The sequence below is a fragment of the Triticum aestivum genome, chromosome 2A (assembly GCF_018294505.1).
Source record: "Triticum aestivum cultivar Chinese Spring chromosome 2A, IWGSC CS RefSeq v2.1, whole genome shotgun sequence".
In the NCBI taxonomy this organism is placed as follows: domain Eukaryota; kingdom Viridiplantae; phylum Streptophyta; class Magnoliopsida; order Poales; family Poaceae; genus Triticum; species Triticum aestivum.
This window is the reverse complement of record NC_057797.1, coordinates 433,842,344-433,852,103: the sequence shown is the minus strand read 5'-3', so window position 1 is coordinate 433,852,103 and position 9,760 is coordinate 433,842,344. Positions and strand designations below refer to the sequence as shown.

Below are 9,760 nucleotides of genomic sequence, written 5' to 3'. Positions count from 1 at the left end.
AATTTTTGGCCCGTACTTCTCTGCTTTGGTATCTTCGAGCCTGCTGTTGATAGAATGCGGAACGGGCTTTTGCCACGTCACGCTCTTCCTCCAAGGCGTCCAAACTGTCCTGCCGATCGAGCTCGGCTTCTCTTTCTTCGTACATGCGCACTCGAGGTGAGTCATGAATTATGTCGCAGGGCAAAACTGCCTCTGCACCGTACACCATGAAGAATGGTGTGTATCTGGTGGTGCGATTCGGCGTGGTCCGCAGCCCCCAGAGTACGAAGTCGAGCTCCTCTACCCAGTGCGTATTAGATTCCTTAAGGGACCGCACTAATCTGGGTTTGATGCCGCTCATGATAAGACCATTTGCACGTTCGACCTGGCCGTTAGTTTGTGGGTGATAGACGGAAGCATAATCGAGCTTGATGCCCATGTTTTTGCACTAGAGTTTTACCTCATCGGCCATAAAGTTCGTGACATTATCAGTGATGATGCTGTGGGGGACGCCGTAACGGTGTACAACCCCGGATATAAAGTCTATCATCGGTCCGGATTCGGCCGTCTTAACAGGCTTGGCTTCTATCCATTTGGTGAACTTATCCACCATGACCAGTAAGTATTTTTTCTTGTGGGTTCCTCCTTTAAGGGGTCCAACCATGTCAAGCCCCCAGACCACGAAGGGCCAAGTGATGGGGATAGTTTGGAGGGCGGTGGGTGGCATATGGCTTTGGTTTGCAAAAAGCTGGCAACCGACGCATCGTTGGACTAAGTCTTGGGTGTCTGCCCGAGTCGTCGGCCAATAAAAGCCTGTACGGAAGGCCTTGCTTATAAGGGACCGAGTTGCAGCGTGATGACTGCCGAGTCCAGCATGAATTTCAGCCAGAAGGTTCCGCCCTTCCTCTTCGGAGATGCACCTTTGAAGGACTCCGGTAGTGCTTTTCTTGTAAAGCTCTCCCTCATGAACTTTATATGCTTTAGGTCGCCGCACTATGCAGCGTGCCTCATTTTGGTCCTCAGGGAGTTCTTGCCTAGTAAGGTAGGCGAGGAATGGTTCTGTCCACGGGGCGATGACGGCCATTATTACGTGGGCTGAAGGTGTTGTTTCATTGGCAGAGCCTCCAATTATGTAAGAGTGTTCGGTGTCGGGCAGTGCGGTTGGGTTCGGACTGTTATTGCCGGGTTCCCCTTCCCATACTACGGATGGCTTGAACAGCCTTTCCAAGAAGATGTTGGGGGGACGACATCGCGTTTTGCGCCGATGCGTGCCAGGACATCTGCCGCCTGATTATTTTCCCGGGCTATATGGTAAAATTCGAGCCCTTCGAACCGAGCGGACATTTTTAGGACGGCGTTGCGATAAGCTGCCATTTTTGGATCCTTGGCATCAAAGTCTCCATTTATTTGGGATATTGCGAGGTTCGAGTCCCCGCGCACCTTTAGGTGTTGAATGCCTATGGATACTGCCATCCGGAGACCATGTAAAAGGGCCTCATATTCGGCTGCATTGTTGGAGTCTGTGTACATTATCTGGAGTACGTATTGAACTGTGTCTTCTGTGGGGGACATCAAAACGACGCCAGCCCCTAGACCGGCCAACATTTTGGAGCCGTCGAAGTGCATGACCCAGTTTAAATATGTGCCGTACTCTTTAAGGAGTTTGGCCTCCGTCCATTCTGCGACAAAGTCGGCCAAAACTTACGACTTGATAGCTCGCCGTGGCTTGTAAGTTATGTCGAACGGGAGGAGCTCAATGGTCCATTTTGCAATCCCGCCCGTCGCGTCGTGGTTGTTTATAATATCGTTAAGTGGCACTTCCGAGGCTACTGTTATTGAACACTCTTGAAAGTAGTGTCGCAGCTTCCGGGATGCCATAAATACCGCGTACGCAATCTTTTGATAATGCGGGTACCGTGACTTGCACGGAGTAAGGATAGTGGACACATAGTAGACCGGCTTTTGAAGGGGGAATTTGTGTCCGTTCGTTTCTCATTCGACGACGAGCACTGCGCTTATGACCTGATGGGTTGCTGCAATGTATAATAGCATTGGTTCGCCAATGTTTGGCGTGGCCAGCACTGGGTTTGTTGCCAAGATGGCTTTTATTTCGTCGAGTCAGGCCGTGACTGCATCCGTCCACTTGAAGTGTTCGGTGCGCCGAAGGAGGCGGTAAAGGGGTAGGGCCTTTTCTCCCAAGCGGGAGAAAAAGCGGCTTAGAGCCGGCACGCATCCGGTTAATTTTTGTATTTGTTTGAGGTCCTTCGGGATATCCAATTGTGACAGAGCTCGGATCTTGGCTGGATTAGCTTCAATTCCTCTACCGGATACAATGAAGCCCAAGAGCTTTCTGGCTAGAACGCCGAAAACGCATTTTTCAGGGTTGTGCTTGATGTCGTATGTTCGGAGGTTATCGAATGTTAGCCTCAAGTCGTCTACTAGAGATTTGACATGTCTTGTTTTAACGACCACGTCATCTACGTATGCCTCCACTGTTTTGCCGATCGGTTTGCCAGACATGTCTGAATCATGCGCTGATATGTTGCGCCCGCGTTTTTGAGCCCGAAGGGCATTGTGTTGAAGCAGAATGGGCCGTATGGTGTGATGAATGCCGTTGCGGCTTGGTCTGACTCTGCCATCTTTATTGGATGGTAGCCGGAGTATGCGTCGAGGAAACACAACAAATCGTGTCCTGCGGTAGCGTCGATAATTTGATCGATGCGGGGAGGGGAAGGGATCCTTTGGGCAAGCCTTGTTATGGTCTTTAAAATCAACGCACAGGCGCCAGGATTTGTCCTTCTTTGGTACCATCACCAGATTTGCTAGCCAGTCCGGGTGTTTTATATCTTTGATGAATCCGGCCTCCAATAGCTTGGCTAGTTCCTCTCCCATGGCATGTCTCTTAGGTTCGGAAAAACGCCGAAGAGCATGTTTGACTGGCTTGAATCCTTTTAGGATATTTAAGCTGTGTTCGGCCAGCCTGCGTGGGATTCCTGGCATGTCTGAAGGGTGCCAGGCGAAAATGTCCCAGTTCTCTCGTAGGAACTCTCACAGTGCGGCGTCTACATCAGGGTTTAACTGTGCCCCGATGAAAGCTGTTTTATTGGGGTCCGTTGGATGGACCTGGAATTTGACTATTTCGTCCGCCGGTTTAAAGGAGGTGGACTTGGATCTTTTGTCGAGTATCACATCGTCCCTATTCACCGTGGAGCGCAGCGCAGTCAGTTCCTCAGCCGCTAGGGCTTCGAATAGCGCCTCGAGGGCCAGTGCGGCTGTCTTGTTTCCGGCGCGGAGTGCTATGTCCGGATCACTAGCGAGAGTGATGACTCCGTTAGGCCAGGGCATCTTGAGCTTCATGTACCCGTAATGGGGTATTCCTTAGAAGATTGTAAACGCTTCCCGCCCTAGCAGAGCGTGGTATCCGCTACTGAACGGGGCACTTGGAACGTGACCTCTTCGGACCTATAATTATCCGGCGTGCCGAACACCACATCTAGTGTGATTTTTCCTGTACAGCGCGCTTCCCGACTGGGGATTATTCCTCTAAAGGTTGTGCTGCTTCGCTTAATGCGGTTCCAGTCTATTTCCATTTTTTGAAAGATTTGATCATAAATGAGGTTCAATCCGTTGCCGCCATCCATGAGTACCTTGGTAAGACGAAAGTCGTCCACTATTGGACTGAGGACCAATGCGGCTGGTGCTCGGGCTGTTCGGAATTTAGGTTCATCACTGGCGTTAAAAGTAATAGCCGTGTCACTCCATGGGTTTATTATTGCTACTTGGTAGACTTCGGCAAGGCTGCGGAGTGTTCTTTTTCGCATATTATTTGATGTGAAAGTCTCGAAGACTGTTAATACCGTACTGGTGTCTCTAGGGTGGCTTTCTGTGGCTTCTGGAATTAGAAGATCTTCGCCAATTTTTGCCACCTGCCGGAGTATCCAACATGCTCTAAGGCTGTGAGTTGCCGTGGCGCCCTCTGCACTGTGAATTTTACAGTGTCCATTAAGCCATCCTTCCAGTACGGTTTCGTGCCCTGTAGAGGGCTTTTGCTTTTTGGTATTGAACCCGGGTGTCTGGCGATGATGCACCATTTTATTTCGGACTGGGATTGTCTTTAGGGCCGGATTGTCCCAAAATTTTATTTCGGTTTTCCAGGTGCTTTCCATCGCACAGTACTTTTGTACTATGGACGCCAAGTCAGCGAAGCGTGTAATATCACGGCGACTTATGGCGTTGAGGATTTCCTTGTCCGTGCAATTATTGCAGAAGAATGAAATTGCGTCTTCCTCGCGGCAGTCCTTTATCCTGTTCATAACCAGGAGGAATTTGGCCCAGTAATGATGTACTGTTTCTTCAGGCTCTTGCCTAATTTAGGATAGATCGCTTATGTACAGGTGGGTGGGTGGAAACAAATCCGAAACCTCACCCAATCTGAGGCCCAGAGGCCAAGGAGTTTCCGAACTCGAAAGTTTGGATTCTTGGATGTTGTCCAATGAATCTAGCCCGTCGCCTGACTTTAAGTTCAGGTCTTGAGTGATGTCCTCCCCTCCGCGGGTATCCGGCTTGGAGGGATCGGGAATCCGGATATAGCTAGTACTTAAGATAGATGAAGGGTCGCCGCACTGTCCCTCTACCACGGCAACGTGATGGGTGACCTGGGGAGAGTTAATCTCTCTCAGATCGGGCTTAGGCCCAATCTGGTCGTAATCCGTAGCGACTCCCAGGGCGGCGATGCGATCCAAAAGCTCGTTTAGGGAAGAGAGCTCCATTGGATCTAGCTGCTCGGCGAATTCCGAGCTGACATGAAGATTGCTTTCGATGACCCGAGAGGTCATCATCGGCGCAGCAGCCGAACAGGCGGTCATAAAGAAACCACCTTGCCGGAGAATTTGGCCGACAGCCAAAGCTCCCTTAGCAACAGTATCGTCTTTAAAGACGGGATGATGCATCCTTTCTGATGGCGATGGCACATAGGAACTCTCAATGAAAACACCAACGTCGGTGTCAAAATCGGCGGATCTCAGATAGGGGGTCCCGAACTGTGCGTCTAGACGGATGGTAACAGAAGACAAAGGACACGATGTTTTTACCCAGGTTCGGGCCCTCTCGATAGAGGTAAAACCCTACTCCTGCTTGATTAATATTGATGATATGGGTAGTACAAGAGTAGATCTACCACGAGATTAAGGAAGCTAAACCCTAAAAGCTAGCCTATGGTATGATGGTTGTTCCTACGGACTAAAACCCTCCAGTTTATATAAACACCGAAGAGGGCTAGGGTTACACAGAGTCGGTTACAATGGTAGGAGATCTACATATCCGTATCGCCAAGCTTGCCTTCCACGCCAAGAAAAGTCCCTTCCAGACACGGGACGAAATTTTCAATCTTATATCTTCATAGCCCAGGAGTCCGGCCGAAGGTATAGTTCCGGCTATCCGAACACCCCCTAATCCAGGACTTCCTCAGGCTTCATAAAATGTCTTCTAAATACCAGACTTGCCACCATCCTATGAAACGCCATCATTCAAAAAGAGCCACATGACTCCCCCAGAAGAGTCACCAAACTTGCAATGCTCTGAAAAACACAGCTAAACCACACCCTCCATAATTGTGGAAATATACAAAGACCTGCAACTAGATCGATGTAATTTGCAAAAATTTAGTTCGGAGAAGTAAAACATTAGTATAAAAAGCTAACGAAACAGATGTCAATTGCCGTATTTTGTTTTAAAAAATTCTAAAAATGGAAAGCTGAGGATGTTCAGAGATGAGAACCATGTTACAAAAAAGAATTTCATGGGATCCCCAGTTCAAACATCAAGAACATGAAGCAAAGGTATGAAGTTTTGTACTCCCTCCGTTCCAAATTACTTGTCACAAAAATGGATGTATCTAAAACTAAAATACATCTAGATACATCCATACCTGCGACAAGTAATTCAGAATGGAGGGAGTAGCATTCAACAATCTCATCCTTGTGACAAAACTTACAAGATTGATACTCCCTAATACCCAAATTAATTGATGCAACTTTAGTACAACTTTGTAGACGTCAATTAACTTTTTGAACCACAGAGAAAAAAATTATGAACAGATAAGGATCGGATCTAGTTGGTTTAGTTTAGAATGGTTTCGTATACAGAAATTATGAAAGCAAAGGTATGAAGTTTTGTAGTATTAAACAATCTCATCCTTGTGACAAAACTTACAAGCTTGATACAAAACTTTTTTAACCGCAGACAAATTTTTACACTTACAAGTACAATTTCGATGTATAGTAAATAGCAAGTAGTAAAATGCAGGTCAAACGATTTGTACACATGCGATGCTTCCTTTTTCCCCAAAACCGCATGCCAAGCATAGCATGTTTATACTTATGGAACATATATAGCACAATGCAGTGTACAATGAAATAAAGTAAATAACCACCATAAGTTCACACAAAGCACTAGAGCTAATTTTGTTGGCCGCTACGCATTGGCAGTTAAAGACAACAGCCAAGAGCTCAAAATGCCACCGAAGCCCACTAGCATGTGAGCGCCTATCTAGTTCACTATAATTAGAAGCCACCATTATGAGTTAGTACAATTTATATCAAAACTTTGGCATCTTTGTACTGAAGCTTGTAATTTCCAAAGTTACTATTATTATTATTAAGCAAAGAACAGCAAACACTTAATATATAGTTTATTCACATGAGATCCAAAGCCATGAAACCAAGCTGCTAAATAATCATATTATTTGCACAAGGCAGAACCTCATAAAAGAAGACCTTAATTAAGTAGTGGCATGAACCAGAATGTGCAGAATATCTACACGTACATTTTGACAGATCATCAATATGATAGAGACCTTCTTTTAAGCAATTGGTCATGCCCAGTGTAGCGATGCTTACCAAATCATCAATATGCAAAGCATGTACAAATACAATAAATCATATCAGTTCTGAATTTTGAACAGAATTTTAACTTTGCTAATTAAGTTCATCGTGAGTATCAATATGGTTCCTTTGCTTTACCTAGCAAGCCAAATACCTAGCTGTAAATAGGAAGTAATTAAGATATACAAGATATATAAGGATTGCTCCGAGGAACTAGTACCATGAAAGAGCAGCTCGGAGAGGGGACATAGAACTGCTGCCCATCATGTTACAATAAGGTGTTGCAAAAATTTAGTGGTGGTAGCCATTAATTTGGCAAAGAACGAGATTTAAATGTACCTCTCTAAGAACATGTTCTCCACCTACACCAGGTGCCTTCCAGAAGCAAGTATTATTTGGTTAGATGCATCTATGCCCATGACTTGAGCACCATCAAAAGATGATTCATTCTGCATAGCATGGTAAAGAAATTACAAGAATGACACAATCAAATTTGGAAAGAAAGAAATACAGCCAGAATCCAAGAGCAAAATTAGTGGACGAAATATGTTGGCAATGCACAGCGGTTTCAATCAAACAGATAATCCACAAGAATTAGCAGTCCAAATTATGAAGGTCTTTTGACACTAACTACACATTTGGTGCCACTTTGCATTATATATTTCAATTGTTCAGATAAGGCATGAAAACCAGACTGCTAACATCCTAACATACACATGGGATGGGACAAAATTGGACTATTTTGTACTCACCTGATCGGGAGTGATTGTTCTTTGCCATTCAAAAATAAGACATCCAACAGTTCCACCAAGTTCTTTTTCGCGGGATTGAGGTGGGGTCATGTTCAACAGTTTTCATTTTCATGAGCAAATAAAAAATGTTCTAAGATGTAACAATCAACACAACTAATAGTTCCAACTTCCTTAGTCACAAAAATTAAGATAGTCACTTATTATGCGTGTTAATATCCTTTTCAACCTCCTAAACCTTAACATGCAAACAAAACAAGGTTTGTATGTGTTGCTATTTGAAACAAAATAATCATAGTTGACAAACATATGTTTCAGGTCATGAATTCCCTGCCCAACCCAATTTCTAATTTGCGTTTGCTATTACTAAAAATGACCATATGTTTTAGGTCAGACAAGATACCAGGCAGCAATTATTAGTAAAACATGCAGTACATGGTATAGGCTGAATGTTTGCAGCTGAAAATAGCACTTTGTAGCAAATATTTACCAGTAAGACAAAGCGGCAACTGTCGCTAGAGCTATAGTTTGAGCGCTCTGCTATTTTCTTCAAATCAGAGGAAGAAGATTTGGCATGATGGTATTACCTGTCGTTTTGAGACAAACATCTGTTGACCTGTGATTCTGCAAGGCACAGGCATAAGTAAATGTAAGCATAAGTTTCTCACAAATGTGTCAACTATAAACTATTGATCAGTGTTACCTTAACAGAAAAAAAATAGGGAAAAAACTAAAGAGGTACCTCGGGCTGGAAGTACAAGAGGAGGAGACCTGAGGAGCACGAACTGGGGGGAGCAGGACAAAGGACGATGGACTGGGAAGCACGACGTCGAGGTCGACCAGGGGCAGAGGAGCACTGGCCGGAGGAGGTCGACCAGGAGGGCAGGCGGCGCCAAACCCTAGTCCGCATACGCCTCATCTCGGCAGTTCAGGAGAGATGCCAAGGAGACGGTGCTGTCTGGGGAGAAAGCGAGGCGGAGAGGCGACATTTAGGCGGCGCCGGGGATGCGGCAGAGGGCGGACGAGATCTGCGGAGGAGGGTATTTGACGCCGCGCGGTAGAGGAAGGTGCCCGGCGGCAGGATCCCTCGGCGGCAATGGTGGTCCGGGAGGAGGCTGCTGCGATGGGTGGTCGGGGCAGCTGGGGTCGCGCGGTGGAGGGTAGTCAGCAGGTTCTGGGGTCTGCGGCGGCTAGGGTCGGGCGATGGAAGGTGGTCGGCGGGGTCTGGGGTCGGAGCAGAAGGGGATTTGGGCTAGATCTAGTCGGGGGCGGCGCCTAAGTTTCATTTTTCTTAGGAGATCATAAGTTTCATTTTGGCTCTCACGCGCTCTCCGTGCTAGCTCGCTTTTGGGCCCAATCATCTCGTTTCGGCCCGTGAACGGTTACCGGCAGATAGTGGGCCTAGGTTTAGTTCTCCCCGCAGATGAGATGACGGATACCGACACCGGCAGTTTGTGTGCCCTTCTTTCTCAGCACCTACCGGCAGTTACCCTGCCCTCAAGGACTTGTACCGCCAGTAAAAAGATTCCGACAGTTTGTTTGCCCTTATATTGGTATTTCTCCCGGCAGTTAATTGCCCCCAGTTAAGTGTTGTGGTGTAGTGTCGAGAGCCATCCACTCAAAAGAATCACGTCTGATGTGCTTCTTCAGTCGCGCCGCCGGCCCCCTCCTTAGTCTAGTTCGCTCCATTCCCCAACCGACAGCACGGGACGGAAGTTTATTTCCCCCTCGCGTTCTCGATGGATTGAAGACGCGCGGCATCGAATCCAACACCGGTGATGACCGCTTGTCCAAGTGATTTTCAGATAAGAAACTGCATGTTTCAGAGGAAGAGCATTTAAATCAACATGCACTTTCCAAACATGGATAACAGAATGTTGGAAATTTTATTCATGGTAAAAAATGGAATTAACAACAAGTTAACATCATGCTGATCAACATTCATGTATAGCACATCTTCATATGATGCAAAGTCAAAAGGATATGCTATTTTCAAAATGGCAAGATAATGTTGAGTGCGAAAAACTAGGTAAACTAGGGATGAAAATTTGGCAAGTGTTAGATATTTTCAACTGCACCAGTTGGAATCGAACACGGGCAGTACAACTTTTGGGTGAGAGGGCTACAGCCATCGGGCCAGTGCGGTATGTT

At 46.4% G+C, this 9,760-nt stretch overlaps 1 long non-coding RNA gene across 1 annotated transcript; it reads right to left on the bottom strand.

Moving 5' to 3' along the window:
- Window positions 1-5,219: 5,219 nt before the first annotated feature.
- On the bottom strand, window positions 5,220-8,889 carry LOC123188910 (uncharacterized). Its single transcript, XR_006495365.1, has 4 exons — window positions 8,352-8,889; window positions 8,197-8,233; window positions 7,200-7,309; window positions 5,220-5,614 (listed from the first exon to the last, which is right to left on the bottom strand). It is a non-coding gene; the product is annotated as an uncharacterized lncRNA (long non-coding RNA).
- Window positions 8,890-9,760: the final 871 nt, after the last annotated feature.